Below are 27,118 nucleotides of genomic sequence, written 5' to 3'. Positions count from 1 at the left end.
CTATGAACATTGGGGTACAGTTGGCCCTTCTTTTCACTACATCTGTACCTTTGGGGTAAATACCCAGTAGTGTAATTGCTGGGTCATAGGGTAACTCTATTTTTAATTTCTTAAGGAATCTCCACACTGTTTTCCAAAGTGGCTGCACCAACTTGCATTCCCACCAACAGTGTAAGAGGGTTCCCCTTTCTTCACATCCTCTCCAACACTTGTTTCCTGTCCTGTTAATTTTGGCCATTCTAACTGTTGTAAGATGGTATCTCATACAGTAATTCAGTAATGTGGCTGGATACAAAATCAATGCACAGAAATCAGTTGCTTTCTTATACACTAATAATAAAAATACAGGAAGGGAAACTAGAGAGTCAATTACATTTATTACAGCACCAATAACCATAAGATACCTGGGAATAAACCTAACCAAAGAGGTAAAGGATCTGTACTCGAAATTGAAGAAGACACAAAAAGATGTAAAAGCATTCCATACTCATGGATCAGAAAAATAAACATTGTTAAAATGTCTATACTGCCTGGAGCAATCTGTACTTTCAATGCCATCCCAATCAAAATTCTACCGGCATTTTTCAAAGTGCTGGAACAAACAATCCTAAAATTTGTATGGAACCAGAAGAGACCCCAAATTGCTAAGGAAATGTTGGAAAAGAAAAACAAAACCCAGGGCATCACATGCCTGATTTCAAGCTTTCCTACAAAGCTGTGATCATCAAGGCAGCATGGTACGGGCTCAAAAACAGACACGTAGACCAGTGGAACAGAGTAGAGAACCCAGATATGGACCCTCAACTCTCTGGTCAAATAATCTTTGACAAAGCAGGGGAAAATATACCATAGAAAAAAGACAGTCTTTTCAATAAATGGTGCTGGGAAAATTGGACAGCTATGTATAGAAGAATGAAACTCGACCATTCTCTTACACCATACACAAAGATAAACTCAAAATGGATAAAAGACCTCAACGTGAAGCAGGAATCTATCAAATTTCTAGAGAAGAACATAGGCAGTAACCTTTTTGACATTGGCCACAGCAACTTCTTCCAAGACATATCTCCAAAGGAAAGGAAATAAAAGTAAAAATGAACTTTTGGGACTTCATCAAGACCAAAAGTTTCTGCACAGCAAAGGAAACAGTCAACAAAACAAAGAGGCAACCCACGGAATGGGAGAAGATATTCGCAAATGACACTACAAAGGGCTGATATCCAAGGTCTATAAATAACTCCTCAAACTCAACACTCAAAAAACAGATAATCACATCAAAAAGTGGACAGAAGACATGAACAGACCCTTCTTCAAAGAAGACATACAAATGGCTAACAGACACATGAAAAAATGTTCATCATCATTAGCCATCAGGGAGATTCAAATCAAAACAACATTGAAATTCCAGAATTATTTAAAGATGTGTTTATTTATTTTAGAGAGAGAGAGAGAGCACACATGAGTAGGAAAGTAACAGATGGAGAGGAAGAAGATGACAATCTCCCACAGACTCTCTGCAGAGTGCAGAACCTAAAGTGGGGCTCAATCCCAGGACCCTGAGATCATAACCTGAGCCTAAACCAAGAGTCGGACATTTAACCGACTGAAACCCCCAGGCGCCCTAGAAATTCCAGATATTTTATCCAAATAATTAACTAGCTATTTTAACTCTATTGACTCCCTGTTCTCATCAGTGATTTCACCTAGCACATTCATCATTAAAAGAAGATCTTCTTTATCGACTTTATATCTATTGATTTCTCTGGATATAAGTCTGTCTCTAGGATTAGATTATTCACATTACTGTAATTTATTAAGTTTTAATATGGATTTTATGAATTTACATTCACTGACTTCTGGCTACATATTTCCTCTATTAAATTATTTCCATAGAGATTCATAAGTTTCCATATCAGATAGAACTGATCCTTATCAACCTGCATGCATTTTTCTTTTAAAAAATCCCTGGATATTGGCATAGACTGACTTTTCCAAATGAATTTTGCTTATAATCAAAATGTATAGATTAATTTATGAAAATCTATACCTTTTCTATATAAGTTGTATTATCAAAGAACATAGTGTTTCCATTTACATTAGACTTCCCTTAACATTCCTGTGCAAAAATCAATGCACTTTATATGTGTGTATTTCTGGACTCTATTCTAGTCTATTGATTTATACATCCATTCTTCTTTTAAAACCACATTGTATTTGCTGAAGATGCAGAATAAATCTTGAAACCACATGATGTAAGTCCTCCAGGATAGCTCTCCTTTAAAGTTGTTTTGTCTGTTCTATATATTTTACATTTTCATATATATTTGAGAAATAGCTTGATAGTTCTTAAATAAATAAATAAATAAATAAATGCCTGCTAGAATTTTGATAGAGGCTGTTGAATCCATAGAACAACTTGGGAGAACTGCCATCTTAACAATGTCGAGCCTTCTAGTCTCTGAGCACAGTATTCTCTCCACTTATTAGGTCTTCATTTATTTCTCTCAGCAACATTTTTTAGCTTTCGGTGAATATAGGTCATGGAAAGTTTATCAGATTTATCCCTTAGAATTTCATATTTTTATTTACATTGGTTTATTAGTTTTTTTCATTTTCTGATTTTTCTTTGCTAATGTATGTTGATGTATTGTTGAATACACTCAGAAAGTGAGATTTTACTTTAAAATATGAGTGTTTCGGTATATTATACAATAAGAGTGTATGCATTGTAACCACAATAAAGTGAAATATAAAAATCAAGATATTACATATATTGACAACACATAATAGACACACACTCAGGTTTTAGAAAGGGATCATGAGATTGAATACAGATTTGCCTAATAATCTTTATTTTTGCTTTTTTAAACATTGTTTTTATTTTTAAATACTATCTTAACCATTTTTAAGTATACAGTTCAATACTGTTAAGGATATTCACAATATTGTGAAATATTACTAGATTACTAGATTATGAAATACTACTAAAAATTACTAGAATGTTTTCATCTTGGAAATCTGAAACTATTTTTCACTAAATAACTCCCTTCCTCACCCAACCTCCAGTTCTTAGCAATCACCATTCTACTTTCTGTTTATGTGAGCTTGAATATTTTAGATACCTCAAATACGTGGAATTATACAATATTTGTCTTTTTGTGACTGTCTTACTTAGCATAATGTCCTCCAAGTTCATCCATGTTGTAGCATATGTCAGAATTTCCTTCCTTTTTAAGACTAATAGTCCATGGCTTTTATTTACCATGTTTTGTTTACTCATTCATCTGTTAATGGATATTTGAGTTGCTTCCACCTGTTGGCTACTGTGAATGATGCTGGTATGAACATGTGTGTGCCACCTCTTTAAAAAACCATTACAATAAACCTAGCTCCGTACAATAGAGCTATGTCCACTTCTTTGCCATGCTTCTGCTGGATGGCCATAAATTTTGCATTTATAATATTTCGTAGATACACTAAGTGATTCTCCACCAAAGATGGTTCTTATTCCTTAGGATATTTGGATTCCTGAGGGGACGTTTTTGTTTTCACAATGATTAGAAAACACTACAGGCGTTCACTGGGCAGGGCTGGGATTACAAAGCATCCTGCAATGCAAAACAGTCCCACTGAAGGAGGACTGAAGAGACCCACCTAGAGCTCTAAGGGCTTCCCTTGAGATATACTAGCCATTAATTACGTGGGCGTAAGCTTATTACACTAAACAACGTGGAACATTTTACTATGCCTGATTGTTCTGTTGGTAGGTTTTCCAAATGGCTTATTTTTTTTAATAGAATAAATATAATTTCCTTTGCTGGAGCACAGGCTGCTAGCTGCAGAGATGATTCTTCTGAGTAGCAGAACCATTTCTTTGAGAATGGGTCCTATTTGGATTACAAGAAGAGGGAAAGTATGGGACCCTAACTTACTGCGTGTTGTTGTAAAGAATAATTCTGGCAAAGAAATTAACAGCAAAGTCAGTCTTAATAACTAAATCTGGAGCATGAATTGAATATGAATTACTTAGAGGTAGTAATTGTAGCTTCCTTAAGGAAAAAAGATCATTGTATACCTAGAGCCTAGCAGACAGAAGATGTTCAAAAAATACTAAATGTTGAATGACCAGACATTAAAAAAAAAAAAAAAAAAAAAAGGAGAAAGAATGGAATAAATAGCACACTGAAGGAATTAGAAGTAAAAGATAGTCTAGTTAATAAGTGATGCATTCTGGTGTCTGCCCTAGGTCCTTTAGAAACATTGATGGAGGAAGGATGGAAGTGAGATCTACAGGCCTCCAGTCTAAGTGCTTAAGAGCCTAGAGAAGGAGATCTGACCCAAGCCTGTGATGGAGCCCGGCATGACCTCCAGGAATTTCATATGCCGAGGGCTGAGAGGTCCAATGACGCCAGATCAGGTTTCCTTTGGCCTTAGAAATGAGGGTACTTGTGAAGAGTTCACAATACTGGTCTTAGGAGGACAGTTCAGGTTCCAAAGATGTAAATGTAAAAGCACTGTGAGTATAATACTGTGGCGAGAATTCAGAGTTTGCAGATGAGGGGAATAAGAATAACCTCCCTGGGCTGTGGGTGATAGGACATTGATATGGTTACTGGGTATTAGTTAAGACATGAATTTTATACCTCAATCACCTAGATTCAGAAACTGCAAAGCCCAAAGATTGCAACTGAATTGGGGTGTTACCCAGGCATCTATAATTTTTGGAGCTCCCCAGATGATTCTAACGTGCAGCCAAGGATAGAAAGTGACCTAAAAGCAAAGACTGAGGAGTCTTTAGGCTAGGTTCTCTGGTGAAGCCTTAGAAACAGTGCATTGCCAGTTATGAGGTCCGTGGCTTGACCTAAGAGCATTGCGGAAGTATCTAGGGTTTGGGGGTTCAAATATTTGGAAAAAAGTAGCTGGATAAAGGAAAAGATGGGTCATTTTGCATACTTACATGAATTATATTTCAACTTCAGTTATTTATGACCTCCACTAGAGGCTGGTAGATTCACTGAGAAAGCATAGATCCTGTGAATTTAAGTTCAGTTGCATCTACCCACCAACTGACTGACTTGACCTCTCTCCACCTGACTTCTACCATCTATAAAGCAGAAATGGTAATTTTAAAAGCCAAAGAGTCACTGGGAAGGGAGGCATCCTTGGGATGTTGGTGTTAATGCTGCTTCTTAATCCATTCTGAAAGGCCTTCCCAAGGTGGAGTCATTTTCAATTTAGGGAGTTTGTTCACAAATTCGGTTTTAAAGTGACAGTGGAGATGGGCAAGAAGACAGTGATGATGAGAGAGCAGAAACAAAGCAACTGGAGGCAGGTGTCTGAAGCGGGGTCCCTATGGGTCCAGGCTGAGGAGCCAGAGAGGAGACAACAGTTGAGTTTGGTCCAAAGGGAGCAGGAGGCTGAAAAGAGTAACATGACCTCTTTTGAGGCAGTTTAAAGATTAGATAAATGGAAGCCACAGAGACTAGAAGAACTGAATCCGCCAACAGCTGGATTTTTCCTATCCCCAGAGTACCTCTCAGGGCACCCTTCTCATGCACCTCCCAGCTGTGCCCAAGGCTGCACACTCATATCCCAAGGCCCTATGTGGGTTGTTGTAAAAAGACAAAGGAACCAGCCTTTTCATTATTGTTTCATGAGGGGAAAAAAATTTTCTAGACAGGATGGCCAGAAATTTAAATTGCAACAAGAGACTCCAGAAAATAAACAAAGAAAATGTAACATTGCCCTAATGCCTAAGAAGCACCCCAGTGGAGAACGAAAGCAGTTCTTATTTTCCGAGGTTTGCGTTGCCAGCTTGGCTACCGTAAAAACAGGACACTGTGTCTGTGACATTGAAAATAAAAACAGGCACCCTCTAAAAACATATTATGGTCTATTTATTTCAGACTTCTCCTTTGCACTGAAGCATTTGGTTGAAATTAATTTGAGCTTCCATCTGTGAAATTACTGTTTTCCGTAGCTTTGGTCATATGACTATTCAATGGTGGTGTTAGTTTTGTCATTTTCTTTATTATAGTTTAATATGAGTGTTTTATTATCTAGGTAGAAAGTAGGACTGAGAACCGTAACCACATTCACTTCATCTCTTCCGTGAGAAACCACAATGAGCCTCACATGAAATTCCACCTTAAGAAAGTGTCACAGTTAAAACTAGACTTCGAATATGTAAAATTTCCCACCTAAAAACAAAGCCAGGGTCACTCTGAGCATTGCTCCTGAGGCTGTATTAGCAGGAGTGTTCCCCAGGACCCCCACCTGCCCCATCTTCTCGGGTCCACTCACTGCTCACAGCTCCCACTGCTTGGTCAACCAATCAAAATACACGAGTAGATGGAAAAAGGAGATTTGCATTTGGAAACGCACCCTGTGGCAACACTTGCCTCCTTACTTACTACCTGTCCTCTACTTCCTGACAGTTCAAGCAAGCTCTTGAGCTTAAAAAAATGTTAGATGAAGGTGCTTCTGTACATCACCTTTAAAATCTTTTGTAAGAGGTGAGGCATTTCAGGAATGTTCTAGGACACACATCGTCTTTATCTCCACTTGGCTAGAGGAAACCAAAAGATATAAAATGAATTTGAAGGAAAGAAAAGGAAGGGAAATAATACCACTTAAGCGGGGAGGCCTGGCTGGCTCAGTCATTAAGCATCTGCCTTGAGCTCAGGTCATGATCCCAGGGGTCTGGGATGGAGCCCCACATTGGGCTCCCCGCCTGGTGGGGAGCCTGCTTCTCCTTCTCCCTCCACCTGCCTCTCTGTCTACTTGTGCTCTCTCTCTCTCTCTATCAAACAAATAAAATCTTTAAAAACTAATAATAATAATACCACTTAAGCAGATTTCAGGTGGGATATCTGTCTAGTCTCCCACAACAGACACCATCCAGACCCGGCGGGTACACGGAGCCGGGGAGCTAGCCGGGGTGCTGGCTACCAACACAGCTTTCACCAACTCTAATGTCAACCTGCAAAATAGGTCAGACTCTGAGGCACACAAGTAGCATGCATATAATCATTGTGAGAAATTTATGATTTATTTACTCAGCAAGCTGGAAAATATCAAAGGATGAATTTGGCTCCTATTAGCATGAAGCCTTTAAAATGAAACTCAGGAAATTCTTTTCTGCTCTTTTATTTGCAATTCATCTCCTGAGCACCTTTGTACCACATCTTGAAATTACGGAACCACCCACAAATTTCATCCTCTTCTTCTAGACAAATATTGAACTTACCCACCCTTCTAAGCTCAAGTATTTTGGATGGGATGGAAATGAATGTCACATTCTTCTTTCAGCTGGCTGTAAGTACTTAATAATGAGATGCCCTGGGGTGCTGCGGCACTAGCCGGGAGTGGGTCAGGAATTTCAGAAGGCAGGGCTCTGACGCAGGGAGGAACTCGATTGTTTTTAAGCTCTTACTTGAAAACTCAGGCTCGGCCTGTGATGTGGCATGACGGCTAGGAATGCTGTCACATTGCCGAGAGCCAGCCTTTCTCAAGGGCTTCAGAATGAATTCTGGAGAGTGGGCCACGTCACAGGGACTTGGGCTCCTCTGAAGAGGTTCTTCACGAACTCTGTTTTGGGCCAATCCCCAGGCATGTGAGCTGGTTGGCTCAGAACTGGAATGAGCCTTCCTGAGGGCTCCCAATAGTGGAGCCCATTCTTCTGAGACACCTGTACCACCTCTCCTCTCATCCATGGAAGCCAGGAGAGGGGAGGACCCCCATTCTCCAGGAATTCAATTGGAGGTGTCAGAACTAAACTCTTCTTTCGGGAGTTAGAGAGAATGCTCAGCATTGCTGAGCAATTGCTCAACAATGCTGGAGTGGAAATGGGCACAGAAAGGAGAAAATACGAAAGTGAGCTAAATAAAAATACTGCAAAGCTAAATAGAAGAAAAAGACTCAAACCTTGCCTGGCAAGGCAATTGCATAGAAGGATTTGAGCCATCATGGAGGCACAAAAAGCCTCTGGAGTTCTCGTGTGACTTTAAGACCAGTTTCATCTTCCACAAGTCAGTTAGCTTCCCTAGGTTTTCTGTGTCCCTTGATAACATTTAAGGCGTGCTTTAGAGTTAACACGGAATGTTTTTATACACATTTTATCTTGTAATCTTCACTATAAAGCTATGGAGCGAAGATGAGAAGGAGGAGAAACACCTCCCAGCTGCTACTATCCACCAGGTTCTGTTTTAAGTGAGTTACATGTATTCACTTAATCTTTCACCAAACCCATGAAATAGCGACTATTATTCAACCCATTTTATAGAAATGTAGGCAAAAGAGGTTACCTAATATGCTCAATAACACTCTCTCAGTGAGTTTTAAAAGACGGAATTCAAACAGACCCAATCTGGTTTCAGAACCCAAAACCAAACGTATTATTACTGCCGCTTTCACAGGACAATAACAAAAATATGATGACAGAAGTGCACTACAGAAAGACTTCTGCAGAGACTAAATGATATTTTCTCAGACTCCAAACTGCCTTCCTCCGGTAAGCAAGACACTGTTGAGAGCTACACGAACTCAGAGGCATTGTTGAGAGCTACATGAACTCACGTCAGTGAATCCCCATAACCAGAGGCATCCAAGAATTCATGCACTTTCCAAAAGTATTTCTCACCGTTGGTATTATTCTGATTAAACTGAGTCAGCTGAGGCTTCCTATTTCCTATTCACACAAGTATAACAAATGGGGTAGACAGTTGTAATGCAACCAAATCTTGTTGACAGCAAAACGCAATATAACGTTCCACAAACTCTTTTGGCCCAGTTGGATCCAGAATTTCCCTCCTATTTTACTCTCTGGAAATTCAACTTTCAGGAGTCATTAGAACTCTTCCAGAATACTCTTGATTCCCCCTTTTCTCTCACATGATAGGCTTGCCCTTCCCTATCCCCTGAATTAGGCAGAGCCACGTGACTTGTCTTTGCCGAATAAGAACATAAGCGACATTGTCATTTCTAAATTTTAAGAGTCAGTGTGAGATTTTCCACGTTCTCCTTTTTCTCTTAGGTCAGGGAGATCAGCAATACTTTGCAGATGGGTGCTTTCTCAGAGCTGGACCCTAAGAAAGAAATGGAACACTACGTGCAGACCTGCTTTAGATGCTTTGTGTGAAGGAGAAATCATCCTTTACCATGTTAAGTCACTGAGATGTGGGACTGTTGTTACTGTGGTATAATCTAATCCTCCCCCATTGCTTTGCAACCCTATAACTGTATTAGAGTTCAACGCAAGAACCGGAAATTACTCTGCATATCATTTTGGCAGAAGCATTATTAACAAAGTGATTTAGGTGCTCCAAAATCATTAGAAAGCTTAAAGGAGAGGGTATGAGCCACAGGGTAACCAACTATGGCCCGTAGACCAAATTATTCCTTGCCGCCTATCTCTGTAAATAAAGTTTTATTGGAACACGACCATGCCAATCTACTTACATGTTGTGTGTGGCTATTTGTGAGCTATAGCAGAGGTGATTGCAACAACTATGGTCTGCAAAGCCTAACATGCTTACTTTGTTCTTTATAGAACAATTTTCCTATTCCTGGTTTAAGCTTTCAGGAATGATTTCCAATAAGATCTAGAACAAACCAACGTAGGAAGCAACTCCCTCTGAGGTTACAGCTAGAGCTATGACAGACAAAATAAGGCGAGTCTGCTCCTGTGCTGTTTTCTCAGAAACAGAGAGGAAGCTGAAGAACAGACACAGGAAAGCTGATGCATTAAAACTATACATTTCTGGAACACTGGTTGACAGCACTGGAGAGGATAGCATTGCTTCACTTCTGCCTCTCAAATCTTGTGCAAATAAACCTAACTGGAAGAACCTATTTCTCATCTAGAATTTTAGCTTTTCGGCTGCAAGAAAGACAGGGTGTAGTTTTTAGTTTTTGGGTTTTTTTTTTGTTTTGTTTTTTTGTTTTTTTGTTTTCTGGAAGTATAATGCAAGAGGGATTGAATGAACCATTCCAGAGTATTTGGTTTACAGGCACTGTTTACTGTTCTCATATTTCTGGGACAATCTATCCTCTTTATGACTTCACATGAATCTTTGCAATACATATTGTTATTGAAACTAATTTGAGTGCATCCCTTATGATCATTAGAAAATAACTTGAAATAAAGTTACAAAAAATATGAACATTATTTTGATTTTTGAAAAAATATATATGTATATTTTACATATTAATTTCTGAAACAGTCACAGCAGCTACCAGCTAACAATAAGTGGTTAAAGAATGTTACCTTAAATTGTCAAAGCCCTTCTCAGCCTAATCATTTCCCTCTCCATCGAATAACATTCTCTCCATTGGGGATTAAAGACAGTCTAGCCCTATTCTATCTAACTATGGAGCTATCAACTCTTAAGTAAGTTTCCTGTTCTGGTCAGGCTGGTCTGGTTGCTTAGTGCCCATAAACACATCAGATTAACACCTACCTCAGTGTCTTCCCCATTGCTATCCTCCCTTTTCCCTTTCCTTTCTTTCCAGCCTGTAGCAGAGCTTCCAAGCCAACGTCTTGGAGCAGTTGTCTATGCTTGTTGTCGCAATTCCACCCTGCCAGTCATTCCATGAACCCAAGCAATAGCAAAATCATCCATGTCACCCATCAGTGGACATTCTAGTCCTCGCATTGCTTGACTTGTCAGCCACATTTGAAGCTGTCGACTACACCTTCCTTGTGAAAATACTCTTTGCCCTTAGTTTCTGTGACACACTCTTGCCTGTGTGCACTTCTCTCCTCTCCTATACTAGCCAGCTTCCTGTCTTAGTTAGATGGGACTGCCACAACAAAATCCTCAGACTGGCTTCCTTAGACAACAGAAGACAGAAATTGACTTTCTCATAGTTCTAGAGGCTAGAAAACCACAGTCAAGGTGCCAGGAGATTCTGTTTCTTTTCTTTTTTTTTTTTTTTTTTTTAAAGATTTTATTTATTTATTTGTTAGAGAGAGAGAGAGAGAGAGCATGAGCACAGGCAGACAGAGTGGCAGGCAGAGGCAGAGGGAGAAGCAGGCTCCCCGCTGAGCAAGGAGCCCGATGCGGGACTCGATCCCAGGACGCTGGGATCATGACCCAAGCCGAAGGCAGCCACTTAACCAACTGAGCCACCCAGGCGTCCCGGAGATTCTGTTTCTGATGAGAGCTCTCTTCCGGACTTGCAGATGGCTTCATATTTGCTGTGTCTTCACAGGGCCTTTCCATTGGGTGTTTGTGGAGAGAGAGCTCTGATGTTTCATTCTCTTCTTATGAGGACACCAGTCCTATCAACTTTATGACCTCTTTTAACTTTAATTGTCTCTTTAAAGACCCCATCTTTAAGTACAGAACATTAGGATTTAGGGATTCAACATCTGGATAGAGGCAGGGGAAATGACATAATTTAGTCTGTTACACTATCTTCCAGGTACAGGTGGCTTCTCAATCTTCTGACCAAGGCTCAGCCTTCTTTATATTCTCTTCCTAGGTGAGTTTGTCCAAGACCATAGAATCAAATACCATCCTCACACTGATGATTCATTGTGGCTTATGTTCTAGATATGAAGGACGTAATTCTCACTCCTTTTGTTTTCTTCCATAATGGAGGATGTCCATTAGTACACTCCCATCTTCCCTATAAAGCTTTCTTGTTCCTCCCAAAGGAAGGAGAGATTATTTTTAAAATGCTAATTTTGAGAAGAATTAACCAGGAATACTTAGGTCAACACTTTGCTCTCGCTCTCTCGCTCTCTATTTCTTTAGAAACCAAACAAAAGAGTGTATATTCTTTCTCTTCTGTAAGTTTCCAAACATGGAATCCACCCATGAGGGTGATAGCAATGCCTGTGACAGGCTGAGGGGTCTGTCAATTTGTGGGGTTCACTATTAGCAAACAGTGCCCTCAGTCAAAAGCCATGGTTAGCAATATCAGTCTTGCCACTACTGAAAGTAATGTCAGTCATATCAGTGATAAAAACAGGTTCATCTCCATCTTATCCGTAGTTTTTTTTATCACTTACATTTGTAACTGACTAGGGAAAGTCGCACTCAAAATAAATCTTATAAAAAAGTCTCATAAAATTGTTCACACACAATAAGTTTCATAAAACTGAGCCCAGAAATTTTTACTGAAACATGTCCAGACACTATGGACCTGGACATGGACATGTAATGAAAATACATACATATATTCTCAATGGCAAGACAGCTAGTTCTTCTTCCTTATTTGTTCACTCATTTCATCAACAATTATTTACCAAACATCTGCTCTATGTGCTTGACATATATAAATTATGGTGATCAAACAGAAAAAGGTGCAGGTATTTAAGGAACTTTTTCTTATTAAGGGAAGATAAACAATAAATATAACAAGTAAACAAATTTCATGGTATGTTCATAAATGAAATCTTTGAAAAAAAAAGATCAGGATAGTAGACATGGTGTTGTGATTTTTTTTAAGATTTTATTTATTTATTTGACAAAGAGAGAGAGAGATCACAAGTAGGCAGAGAGGCGGGCAAAGAGAGAGAGAGAGAGAGAGAAGCAGGCTCCCTGCCAAGCAGAGAGTCCGATGCAGGGCTCGATCCCAGGACCCTGGGATCATAACCTGAGCCGAAGGCCGAGGCTTTAACCCACGGAGCCACCCAAGTGCCCCGGGGTTGTAATTTTTAATAGGTTGATCAAACTAAGTCTCACTGAGTGGTTAAGGTGTGAGCAAACTCAGAAGGGGATAAGGAATTAGCCTTGTAAACATCTGTGGAAACTGTATTTAGATAGAATGGCCAGTGCAAAGGCACTGAGCATGAGTATGTCTGGTGTGCTGTAAAGACTGTCGGGGGCCTGTGTGGCTGAAGGAGAAGAAACAAAAGGGAGAAATATAGGAATTGTAGGTAGACACAAGCCCTGAAGCCAGAGCCTGTTGTACCTCATAGACCACTGTAAGACCTTTAGTATATAATAGCATCACTGGCTTCTGTGCTAAGAATGACTCACTGAAAGCAAGGACAGAATCTGGGACACCACTTAGGTGGCTTTTGCTAAGAGAGGATAGTGAGGCGGGTAACAGTGGAGGTGGCAAAAAATAGACTCTGACTATAGTTTGTAGGTAAATCCAGCAGGATCCCCTAACAACTGGATATGAGGTGCCAGAGAAAGAGAGAAGCCATAGGTGAAGTCAAAGCTGCTTTTGTTTTTGGTTTTATTTTTTAATTTTTGGTGTCCCATTTTATTTTCTCTTCTGGCTTTTTCACTATAATTCTTTGTATTAATTATCATTTTATTTGTTTCTTTAGGGATTATAATATGTATCCTTTGCTTACCATAGTGTATTTAGAATTACAGTTGTATCACTTAACCTGAAATATAAGAACCTTTCAACAATATAATTTTATTTACATCCCATCCTTTGCACTACTGATATATTTTTCTTGTATCTATGTTATAAATTCCACAAGAAAATATTCTGTTTTTGCTTTAAGCCATTAGTTGTCCATTAAGGAAATTACAAGAAAAAATCAGATTGTCCTTTAAACTCACCTATGTATTTATATTACTTCCTAAACTCCTTATTCCTTCCTACAATACGATTTCCATCTGGTGCTATTTGCCTTCTACCTGAAGACTTCCTTCAGCATTCCTCATGGTACAGGTCTTTTGGCAACAAATTTTGCCAGCTTTTCTTTATCTCAGAATGTTTTCATTTTATCCTCATTTGTGAAGGTTGTCTTCAGTGAATATAGAATCTAAGTTGACAATATATCTTTTTTTTTTCAGCACATTATAGATGTTGTTTTTATCACTGTTCCCCTGTATGTAAAGTCACTCTGGCTATTTTTATGATTTCAAAAGTTTTTGAAAACCTCTGCTTTGCAACAGTATATGATATGCATTGGTGTAGCTTTCTTTTTGTGTCCACCTTGGGGTTTGCTGAATGTCTTACATCCATAGGTTAATGTTTTTACCAAATTTAGGGGAAGTTTAGTCAAATTATTTCTTATATTTTTCTCTCTTTTGTTCTTCTTCTTCTGGGACTCTTGTTACGTGTATATTGTAGTTCCTGATATTCCATAGTAATAGTGTGAAATAGGTCACCGGGGCTCTATTTCATTCTGTTGTTGTTGATGACGATCTTTTTTCCTCTCTCTACTACTCTATCACTTTATATTATGATCTCCTATAAATGCTTAAAATTTTTCCCACATATACATCACTTTTAACAATCTATCCCAGTAGTCAAGCATTCCCTAGTTTCCATATTGGTATGGAGAAAAGATTTCTAAGAAAATCACCTAGAAACTTTTATGGCTGCTTTTAGAAGAAGGTAATTATCTCTCTCTCTCTGCCAACAGTGGACTAAATTAAAGTCTACTGTGAGAATTTTGGCAAATATGTGAAACTTTGTTGCTATGGATTTGGAGGATGCTTCATATAGCAAATTGAAAGACATTTTTGTGTTGGGTATTCTGTCCAAAGTGTGGCTCAATTAGTCACAGAACTGCATTCAATGATATTTTATTTATTTTGCCAGGATTTGAGGTAAATAGTCATTAATTTGTAGTCTATCATTATAGTTATAAAAATTTCAAAACATTTTCAGTGGGCACATTCTGATAAATAAAACAACCAACATTCATTAAAAAGAAAAATATTTACTTCCTACCCTCTACCACCTCCTTTCAATCTCCCAAACTGCTTCTCATGAAAGGAGTTTTTGTTGCTAGTTGTTGCAGTGATCCAGGCTTGCTGCCTAATTCCCTTTGCTGTTTCTCACTCGATTCTCAATCACAGCACTGAACCATGGTGCTGAAAGACAAGTCCAAAGCTGCCATGTTTCTGATGCATTAGAGTCTGTACTTGGTCTAAATGGGGAGACTGCCTCTCTGAACATTATATATCAACAAGGCCCTAATAACATCATCTTGAATTTCACCTGATTTTAGCAAAGTGTTGATTTGTTGCTAAAATCACAAGAAAGGATTATAGATATGGCAATATCCAAGGGGTGAGAAATGAGAGCGGAAATCTTCTTCAGAGTATGGGAATCAGGTTGTTAGCTCACTGAGTGATTATTGCAAATCCAAAGTATGTGAGATTCAACAGAGAGCTGCTGAATCTATTAAAGAAGACAAGGCATATGCAGATGGAAAAAAGACAATGGAAGCTATGTACAAAATCAAGGATAAAAAAACTTAACTGGAAAAAATAGATTAAAATTCTAGAAGAATTTGTTTTGTGATATTAAAATTATAATTGATGTTTTTAGCCTGTCTTCCAAATTATGAGTAATCTCTTGTATGACAGAAATAATATACTTATCAACAAGATTAAAAGAACTTGTGAACTAGTGTATTAGCAAGCATAAATTTGCATACTAGAAATCCATTAGCAGGTGTCTATTGCATGTCTACTATGTGCTGGTATGTGCTAGACACTGTGAGAAACAGGAGCAGAAGGCACAATCTCTGTACTCAGAGTTTACCCTTCTATGGGTGAAATAAAACTAGACATCCCAGAACAATGAAACATCTTGAGGGTCAAACTATTAGTCATAGGGATAGAAAACCCATTGGTTGATTACTTTCTCAATAAACATTATAACACTAAGTATCCATTATGGTTATAAAAAATAAGATGGTTATAAAACAGTGGCAAAAGGGGCACCTGGGTGGCTCAGTGGGTTAAGCCGCTGCCTTCGGCTCAGGTCATGATCCCAGTGTCCTGGGATCGAGTCCCACATCGGGCTCCTTGCTCAGCGGGGAGCCTGCTTCTCTCTCTGCCTCTCCCTGCCACTTCACCTACTTGTGCTCTCTCTCTCTCTCTCTGACAAATAAATAAAATAAAAAAAAATAATAAAAAAAAAACAGTGGCAAAGGAATTGGTCCTGGTATTTCTGGAGCTCAGTCAGGTAGGTATAAATTGATGTTGACCAATTAACCATAATAGGTGCATGTAAGATCCACTTCTTCCCTTGATTCCAGAATAAAACTCTCTCTTAGTGTTTTTCCTTACCTCACTGATCACTCATTTTCAATTTCCTTTCCTAGATCTGGAGCCTCTTTTCTTTTTAAAAAATACATACTTCGTTCCTGCTATGGGTTGCATTATGTCCCCCCAAATCCATGTTCAAGTTCTAATCCCCAGTACCTCAGAATGTGACATTATTTGGAAATAGGGTTGTTGTAGATGTAATTAGTGGAGATGAGGTCATGCTGGAAGAGGGTGGGGCCATAATCCAATATGGCTGATTCCTTATACAAAATAGAAATTTGGAGACAGACACATATATACACAGGGAGAACATGACATGAGCATGAAGTCAGCAAACAGGATGATGCACTACAAGCTGAGGAACACTGATGATTGCCAGCAGACACCAGAAGCTGGGAGGCATGGGATATATTCTTCTTTACAAGCCTCAGAGGAACCAACTTGGCTGACACCTGATCTTTGGATTTCCAGCCTCCAGAATTGTGAGACAATAAATTTCTGTTGTGTGAGACACCCGTTTGTGATACTTTGTGCTTGCAGCCCTGACAAACTAACACAGTCTCTAAGTAGTCTGATAGTAATAGTTTTAAATGCCATCTCTATGTCAGCATCTCCCATATTTACACCTTTACCCAAAACTTTTTTCCATCCTCCAGATTCATCTGTACAATTCCCTACAGAATTTTCTCCTTGCAGGTCTTAAAAACATCTCAAATTCAACAGGTCTAAAACTGAACTCTTAATCTCTCCCCACAAAACATATTCCCCTACAGCCTTCCTGTTAGGATATATTTCCATTCTCTTGGTTTTCAGGACACAAATTCTGGTGTTGCCTGCTATGGATTGAATTTTTTCTTTCAGAAATTTGTATGTTGATGTCCTAACTCTCAGGGTGATAGCATTTGGGAGATCAAGCTTTTGGGAGGTGACTAGGTTTAGATGAGGTCATGAGGATGGCGCCCTCATGGTGGGATTAGTGCCTTTTTGAGAAAAGACAACAAAGGGCTTGCTTGTTCTCTCTTCCCACCACGTGAGGACACAGCAAGAAGACAGCTGTCTGCAAGCCACAGCCGACCGTGCTGGCAAGCCGATATCAGACTTCTAGCTCCAGAACTGTGAGAAAATAGATCTCTGTTGTTGAAACCACCAATCTATAATATTTCATAAAGGCAACCCAACTGAAGACATTATCCTTGACATATTTGATATTCAGTCTTCTCAAAAGTCTTCTTGGTTCCACCTCTAAAATATTTCCAAAATCTATTCTTCTGCCCAGTGCCCCCATGGCTATAACCCTGAATGGAGCTATCATCTCTCTCCCCTGGATTCCTACAATAGCTCTCTAACATCATAATCTCCTGCTTTTACCTTTAACCACCTTTGGTCCATTCAATCCTCAGTAATCTTTAAAATACAATTAACATAGTTTTAATCCTCTGCTCAAGGTCTGCAGTGGCCCCCCATTTTTCCCCCCATTAGAAATGTCAAAGCATTCACAATAGCCTAAGCCAGGTAGCCCAACACCCAAAGTTTTTCGCTCTGGCATATTTTCCAATACACTGATTGGACAACTGATTAAAATATTTCAGATTCTAGTTGTTTTGAGTTATAATTAATTACACAGATGGAATTGTGTGTGAGCCTGCATTTCTTCCCCTACAAAATGAAGAGGTTTTGATAATCTGTAGGAATCCTTTCAGCTCTAACACTTATAATTTTTTATTAGCAGGAGAATTCAGTATGCTATGTATGGTGCCAACACGGTGTTGAAGGAATCCCAAATGAAGCAACTATTTGTAATTATAGAGTTGATCTAATCATTGCAGACAGTACACTAGGTAATTTAATCCCTGTAGTGAATTTTATTCAGTTTAGCTGTCTACATTCACACAAATTAGATAATTAGATAGCCTCAGCCACTATGCAAGAAGCTAGTATCTTTAGACAAGTGGCATGCTCTCGAGGGGCTGATACACATGTCAGGAGGAGCACACATTTGTAAAAATACACAGGTGTTTCTGCTTTTATGTCAAGGATGTACATGTTGGAGTGCACAGAGAGACAAAATGGTGAGAGAAACTTGATTCAGACCTTTTAAGATGTGACATTTTTTTAGAAGTCTATTAGCATTAAATTAAAAACAAGCTGATAAAATCCTTTTTAATTTGCAAAAAATACTTTTTCATTGATGTATTTGTTTTAAAATTTTATTTTATCAATTTAAAGACTGTTTTTAATATTTAAGCATTTCTTTATTTGTGAACTTGAACAATTGCTGCCAAGAAAATGTATTCTTGAGGCACCTGGGTGGCTCAGTGGGTTAAAACCTCTGCCTTCAGCTCAGGTCATGATCTCAGGATCCTGGGATAGAGCCCCGCATCGGGCTCTCCGCTCAGTGGGGAGCCTGCTTCCCTTCCTCTCTCTCTGCCAGCCTCTCTGCCTACTTGGGATCTCTGTCTGTCAAAGAAATAAATAAAATCTTAAAAGAAAAAAAAAAAAGGTATACTACTGCTTTTTGTTCCTGGAGCACATCAGGCACACACACCCAGCAGGACCTTCTTGTTGGTGGTCTTCTTAGCTTGGAACACTCTTCCTTCAGACTCATATATGGGCCTCTCCTTCACTGCCTGATGGTTTTGCTCAAATGTTGCTTTCTGAGCCATATCTTCCTTTTAATCTACATTCATGATTATACTTATTTTCTTCCATTTTTGTACCCATAGCATGAAACACTGCATAACATACAATATAATTTTTACATTTTTTGTGTTCTTATTTTAGTTCTCCCTGCCCTAGAGTGTTAGTCCTGTAAGGTATAGACCTTTGTTATCATTTAAAGATGCCTCCCAAATGCCTAGAATAGTGCCTGGAATTTAATCCGTGCTCAACAAATAACAATTAAGTGAATGAATCTGACAATATTCTTATGTATATAAATTCATATGACTAATAAAGTCTTCGAAAATAGCCAAGTACTAGAAACAAATAAATCAGTTTGTGATAGAATGATATTAAGATTGTAATAATATATACTAATAGCATACATATGTATTTAATTGTCCTCTTAATTCAGAATTCCTAATAACCTTCCAACTTCCAGTGTGGAATCTTGAGTATTATTGCCTCATGCAAAGAAAGGGCAAATATTTGACTTTTATAATAGATAGGCTTGCAAACTGTCTTGGAAAATGAGATAATCTTTCTAAATTTCACTAGCATATTTAGCCAAGCATATTCAGACCACAAAGGAAGGCTAAGCCAAGAGTTTTAATGCCCTAAAGTAGAAGAAAGAACCTTCTCCATGCTTGACAACAGTAATTATTTTAGATAAGGTAGGACACACTGAGAGCAACGACTACTCACTTATGAATCTAGAATAATAGCACGACAAAGAGCACCAACACAGAAGGTCACTGCATTGTTAAGAGGAGAGACAATAGAATGGGCAAAGAGAGGGTCCAGGTGGTCCTCCTGAAGTACATTCCATTTCTGTGTGCTACCTTTGATGTAATGAGAGGAGGTAGATCACCTGCTAGGACCACAGTGACCCTCACATTCAAGTAAATCATCCATGTTTTGCTAGCACCTGTTCCAATTCAGAGATGAAGTTCTCTGTGAAGATCTCTCATGTGTGTTGATGGATCATCTACTCCTGTCCTTTCCTCATGGCTCCCATACTGATGATCATGTCTTGCTAAGACTCTTGACGAGACGAGATTATCACTGCCACTTCTGCCAGGAACCAGCAAGGGGAATTCCAAGGATACTTTTTCCTGATGTTCCCAAAGTGCCCAACCCTCAATCTCCTAAAGCCTCTTCACTGACCTAAGCCATTAGCACTCCATCATCCCCACCCTTCTTATAAACCTCAAATTACTGAAATGACTCAGAGTCATACCCAAATGATGGAAACTGAAGCAATCATAAGATTTGTAGTTAGCATTCATTCCCACATGTGCCAGGAGTGTGCTGGGATGACTGGAGTATTCATATATGCATGGCTTTAATCCAGAAAGGGAACAAGAAGGAGTGAGTTTTGAGACAAATTCTTAAGGAAGATCGGGAGGCAAGAAGTTTGAGCACTCCAGCCAACGGTAATAAAACAGTGCAAGCCAGGGGCCAGTTAGCTGAGATGTATAAAACCACACATTTGTTTTTCTGAAGTAGAAACTCCATGTCAGGGACATGAGACATGGAGCTATTACACAGTAAAACCTGAAGGCAGCTGTGAAGAAACTGTGGGATATAACTTCCTTAAGAGCAAATCTCCCTACCTCGAAAGAAGGGTATTTCACACTTCAGAAGCAAAATTACATCCAGTATTACCCCTCAGCTGAAATTATATATAGAAGCATGTTTATTTTTTTTTCAATGTACCCCTTAGAGTATTATTAAAACTACCGTCATAATGAAACCACTTGACAACTGTAGCTACATTTGTAATGCTTGAGTAGTGCTTAGCTGAGGTACCATGACACCAAAAAAACACAACAAATCGTTTGGATGGACAAGGACTGTCCTCTATACTTAGCAACACTGTGTCTGCAGATATCACGGGTGGAAAGGCTTCCTGAGACAAGCTTTGAATAACAAGAAATTTGATTCTCCTTTGCTAAAATCTCTGATAAAGAGGCTGAGTTTGACTGTAAGTTTACGATAGCCAGTATATGAGGACTAAAATATTGGAGATGTGTGTGCGCATAGAATTTATCATATAAATACTATTTTTTATAAATATTATATTTTATATTGTACTAAATACAGATTATACTTATAATATAAATATAGAATTACACACAGACTGCATATATGCACATATTTATGGGATGAGAACTCACTTTTGTTCAAGAACATATCTTGGACAACAGCGACCTCATTGACTTTGGATCAAAGAATATTTACTTAAAAATCTATATATTATCTGTGTTTCATGAAGTGCAGGCTTGAAACACTATCTCAGACCCACAGGGAGAGATAATCTGTCTTCCCCTTGAGCAGCAAGGCAGAAGACAAAGGATGGAACTTGGACCCGACACCTGTCTAGATCACTGTGCAGCCCAAAATTCATAGGGCTTGACAAGAGGCAGCATGTTCTAGGCAACTGTGAGTACTTTACTGCCAAGAGAAGGTCATAAGTTTCCAATAAGTATGCACTTTTCCTCCTACAAAATCCAAGGCAGAAATGCTCATGGTTTGCCTTCAGTAATGGAGGTTTATTCCAGGATGTAAAAATATTAAGCTACAAGAAATTCACCCCACCAACCTAATAACCATTCTGAGATTCAGATGTCTAGGACATCCAGGAAGCCCATAGAAACCCAAAAAACATGTTCAGCTTCTGGTAGAGGACATCCTGAATAGTGAGACACTCTCAGAAGTTCTACATCTCAAAATAAAAGTGCAATTAGGCTGATTCACCATCATTCTCTCAAGTGCACCCACTGGGCAGAATTTACCCCCAAGCCACCTTGGGCCCTGAACATCCTCATGTGCACCCTTCCATTTACCTCATGCTGCCTCTCTAACTCAATGTTCTCTGGCTAGCACACTAGAACTGCTTTCACTTAAAAAACCATACTTTAGGGTTCAAGAGTACCCTGAAGGAAAGAACAGTCTCCGGCCACTTCTCTTTTCAAAGGCAGTTGTATATAAACAAGTCTTTGAGGCTACGACATCTCCACAGTCTGCAATACCAGAGCACACGGTCTGAGGGGCCAGGAAGAGCCCGTGCGTGTGTTCCAGCACCAGCAGGTCAGGCAGGCAGATGCCTGCGATGGGTGACCTCCTCAGGCAAGGAAACTGAAAGGAATAGGTATCACCTATCAGAAACTGAACCAGAAACCTAGTCCTGGAGAATCAGAATGTCAAAGCAGAGGTCCTCAGTGGAGCCCAGAGCTGGGTCAGTTTGTCAGCAATGTCTTGGGTAGGGTCCAGTTAAATCTTCAGGCAGAAAGGATGCATGGACTTAGCTGAAGGGCTGGGGTGATACTAGTGAAGGAAAAGATAAAGTTAAAAGAAGACCAATGGAGAAACAATAAAAACGCATGAGAGACTAAATAACATTATAGGCAATAAACCATGAGTCATGGCACCTAGGTGGCACTCTGGGTGCTGCCATGGCTGTCATGCTAGGAACCGCCTTCACAGGGGAGAAGATGCTTCAGCTCCATCATGAACGAATAGGCACTCATCAGGCAGTGAGGGGAAAAGTCAATGTGACTCCAGCGTAAGGGGAGGGCATAGGGATCAACCTCATACTAAAAAAAAAAAAAAAGATGAAAGTAACCACGCCATGGGAATAGACTTCCTTAAAGTTTGCCACAGCCATAGGAGGCCCGGATGAGAAGCTTTCGCTCATGCCCATGTTTATTTGCATATTCAGAAAGAATATCCAGAAGAAATCTCACAAACATGTTATATTCTTCACACTGAACTTAAAACACAAAAAATACAAGACTCTCCAGATGTAGTCTGCGTTAAGGCTGCCTTAATGAGGCAGGACATAGTCTGTCAACTGGTTCTGAAATGGAGGCCTCCCCACCAGCCAAGCATGTCAGGAAAACACCGCGTTAGATGTCTCAGTTCATCAATCTAATAAACGAGTTCTCAAATGTCATTTTCCCTCCATATGAGCAAACATTTTTCTATTATTTAGTAATGCCGTTTTAATTGGATTAACTCTCAGTGCACCAGCACGGTTCCATCTGTGAGAGCCGCTTATGTCACTGAACAGAGAGAAGGAAGCTGCCAGAGGAAGAGGATGACCATTCAGAGTGACGTGTGGTACATCCTTGTCAGGACAGAAAATACCATGTGAAACTCATGTGTCTCAATTAAAACTCATACATCAGCTGAGGCTATGCCTTTTAGTTTATGAAGAGAAACATTAGCCATCTTGAATATCCTTTAAAGCAAAATAAGTATTTTGATTAAGTGCTATGAACAGGGGATACTCTCCTGGTCTATTGGTCATATGGAACAAGTGTAATGGAGTCACCGACTGCATCTGAGAAAAGAACACAAGTGGTATCAGTAGGTTTTTAACCTGGGTGAAATCTCTAGCATCCCTACAAATCAGCACAGGGTAGCAGAATATGCCACCTCCAAAATATGCTACTTTGGCATATTGCTTATCTTGAGCTGAAAATTTTTGAGAAAAAAATAGATATAAGAAAAGCTTGCTGCCTGAAAGTGGGACATAAATTTGGAAAAATATTCTTCCTCGCCTTCTCTTGCAAGAGGAGAGAAGTTAATCAGTGGAGAGAACTCTCCACCCTGATTAGCCTAAGTGAATCTATGTAACAAACTTTGCTAAAACCAGCCTTTATTTACCATTAGTTTCCCCATATATTTTCTTCCTCAAATTCGCTGAACCTGAAAGTTCTAAGTCCTTTTCCTTGTCTTCTCACTGCTCTATAAAATTACTGTTCTTCATTAAAATGCTACATAAGCCCGAGTTATGACCAGCCCTTTGAGTTACTGATCACAGAGCGCTTCCACGTGTATTCATGATGTATGTGTTACTAAACCTCTGCTTGCTTTTCTCTTGTTAATCTGTTTGGTCTTTTGGTTTTGGTTTTGGTTTTTTTCTTTTCCCAGTCTAATTTCTGGGCAATGGCCCATGAAGCTAAGATGGTAGTGGGAAAATAAGTTTATTCCTCCCCCCAGAAAAACTCTTCTTGGGCAGCAAAAATCCTGGATGAACACTTAAAATAGTAATGTGTTTAATTATTTAAATATTTTGCTAGTTTCGAAGTGGTTATTAGGAATTAAGTTTTGATGGTAAAATAAAAAATATTTATGGAAAGAAATTTTGCCAAGCCCTAAAATGTTGTATTAACTTTTTAAACAATATTAAACTAACTGTTTTACATAATTTTCCTTTGTAAGTGTCTGAAACAGGTTTTCCCAGCACTTGGTGACTAATGTATATATAAGCTTAATATACACATGGTCTTCACGTATATAAGCATCAAGTGTGGTGATCCTTGCGAAATGTGGGTCACTACATTCAGAATCTACAACTGGACGGCAGATTGCCGACTCCTCACATAGAGGCATGGCTACCTAATCACACAATGTATATGATTAACTATAAAAGGCCAAACTGAATAGAATTCACTTCAGGGACAACATCATCTCGTTTGGCTTTCTGTCTTGTCAGATTTACTGTATTATCATAAAATATCAATTTTAATTTGTGTCAGGTCCACATAGCATACGGCATATTTCCTTGTTCTGAAAGAATTATAAAATTTTTGAGCTAGAGGAACCTTAGAGATTAACCCCTTATTTAACATATGAAGAGACAGAGGACTTAAGATGGACCCAATTCAATCAGTGTAGCTAAATCAGAAGCAAAACACTTTTTGGAATCGAATCATCTCAACTGAATTTTTTAAAACTAGTATAGTAAAGTAGCATGCCAGGCCACCTGGATTCTAATCTTGAAACTATTGCTAGTAAACTGTGGGGATTGGGGCTAGATTCTTCAAAACAAGATGGCATATATGGGTGAAGAAATTGATCCTTTAGGCCCTAGCATGCCTGAAAGGAGCTGTACTCTTGAGTGTGTCACCACCAAACATGAAGACTTATCTAAGAGTGCCACACAAATGCTCTCATCTTCTATTAGTGCAGTTATATGAAGGTACTGGAAAGAACTTGATCTTTAGTACTTTAGGCAATTAAATCTAACCTGGCAATACCTCAGACACCTCCTGTGTAAAGTTATGAGCTTGGACCATATTACATGCACAAATACTTACCAACCCATTCATTCATTTATCACATTATCCTAGAACCTTGGAAGGATACAGCTGTAAGGCACAGCAGAATTACATCAGTCAGAATAGTCCAGGCTATGCTATAATCTCAGGGACCTAACCCAACTCAAACCAAAGTAAGTAGAGTTACCCTCCTCCATTTTATTGTTATGCCTTCCATAATATGTGTCATCTGGGATTATGACAGTGGAGAAAAGGAAAATGCAGGAGACATAACAACTCTAAACTGCTTTACCCAGAAGTGATACACTTAATGCTGCCCTCATTTCATTGGCTCAAATTAATTACAGATTCCTATCCTAATTGCTAGACTGTTAGAAAAATAGGAAATCATATAGATACTTGGTGACCACTAAATCCTCTGCTTTATTCATGAATAAAAAGATATATAAATAAATTTTATTTTATACCAGCTTTATTCTAAGATGCCAGGCTTCCATGTTTTCTTATATAGCTCTTAATGGGCATATTTGTTGGCCAAATGAACGCTGGTTAAGTCGCAAATACATAGCAGCTGAGGGGACGCCTAACATTAAAAACCCAGTCTTTTTACTCAGATGAAATATGACACTAGTAATAATAATGGCTCACATCATTAAAGCTCTTTTTAAAAATGATTTCATACATATGAAAATAACACCCATCTTGTATGAATGATTATGCAAAAATTAAATTTTCAAACATATTTAAAACACTTAGCATGGTACCTACACAGAAGAGCTAAATTAAGTATTAGATATTATTGTCACTGTGACATCATTATTGTTTTGTTGTTAGTTCTCACTTGATTTTCTACAAGCCATGTTTAGCCTTACTGAGGGAAGATAGATTCAAAAGGCTAAGTCATTTGCCAAAAATATGCAGTTTCAAGTATGAGAGTCTAACCACTTAAGCACCAAGTCCAGTCACCTGGGCACTTTTTAACAGGAAGAAGTAAAACAATTGTTCTTTTGCAGCCCCAGTTTACCTTTAATTTCTGGACCATCTTCTAGTTGCACAAGACAGTGAGTTAAGTAGGAGATAGTTTGAGCCCCTTTCCTATTCTAAAATTTTAGAAATACCCAATTATTTTATAACTATATGACTAACAGCACAAAAATTTAAATAACTTTAAATGTAGAAGGATAACTGTGATTTGGAAAGGTCATAATTCTTATGCTATCCCCTGCCTAGCCTGATGTCTCTAAAAGTCCCTCTCAATCCTAAAATTTGATGATTTGGCATTAATCAGGGGCACCAGAGAAATCTCCTCTTTGCTTCTAGTACTGTTTATGCAACTCTCACACTCACTGTGAATAAAAGTGTTTGCTTAAGCTCTGGTAATGAAAGATATTTGTTACCTTTTTAATGGGACAACTATGCAGGATTCAAGCACTGCCACCTCTTTACAACTTTCAAGACCTATTAAATTCATCCTTTAAACATAAGTAAATTTCTTAAACTTATCTAAGTATTTTATCCCTTCAGTGTTGATCAGTACTTCTCATCTAGATCTTTCTAGTTTAATAGTCACTAACAGTCCGCTATCATTTTATATATTGGAAGACAAAGTTAAACCAATAAAAGATTAATGTTCTTTTTTTCTTCTTTATTTAAGAATGGTCTTGTATGTCTTTGGGATCAAGATACCAGAAGACCAGAGAGTAAAAGTCCTCCTCACCATCCTCCATCCTTAAGAAACAGAATTGGCCAAGACAGTTAAATGTAGGAACCAAATGAATTTTCAATAAATTTCCATATGAACAGCAATCTTAGCAGTCAGTTCTTGGTGATTTTGTAGTTCAGTCAGTCCAAAACATTGAATTGTCTCTTTATTTTCTCACAGGTGCTTTTAATACATAGGAAGATTTTAGAGAATATGGAGGAGCCAAACTCCTTCCTGTGTATCCTATGGCACAAAGAAAAATGCATGTAATGACATCCTATTCAATCTTTGCATCAGTGACTAAGGTGATTATGTAGAAGGTATATCCATTCTATAGGTGATACCAAGTGGGGAAAGTTAGTTTTTTTAAGATTGATTGATTGATTGATTGATTGATTGATTTAAGAGAGAGCACAAGCAGGGAGAGAAGGAGAGGAAGAAACAGACTCCCCACTGAGCAGGAGACAAAGGGGCAGTGTGTGGGTGGGGAGGTGCTCAATCCTAGGACCCCAAAATCATGACCTGAGCCAAAGGCAAACACTTAACCCACGAAGCTACCCAGTCACCTTGGGAATGTTAGTTTTTATGATGAAAGACAGAATCAAATTCAGAATTATTTCAATAGGTTGGAACAGCATACAAACACCAACAAGAAGAAAGGTAAAAGATACCCATTATTTGTTTATTCATCTACTAGATAT

Source organism: Enhydra lutris, unplaced genomic scaffold, assembly GCF_002288905.1.
Source record: "Enhydra lutris kenyoni isolate GAN:26980312 unplaced genomic scaffold, ASM228890v2 scaffoldscaffold2, whole genome shotgun sequence".
NCBI lineage: Eukaryota > Metazoa > Chordata > Mammalia > Carnivora > Mustelidae > Enhydra > Enhydra lutris.
This window is presented reverse-complemented; position numbering follows the sequence as displayed.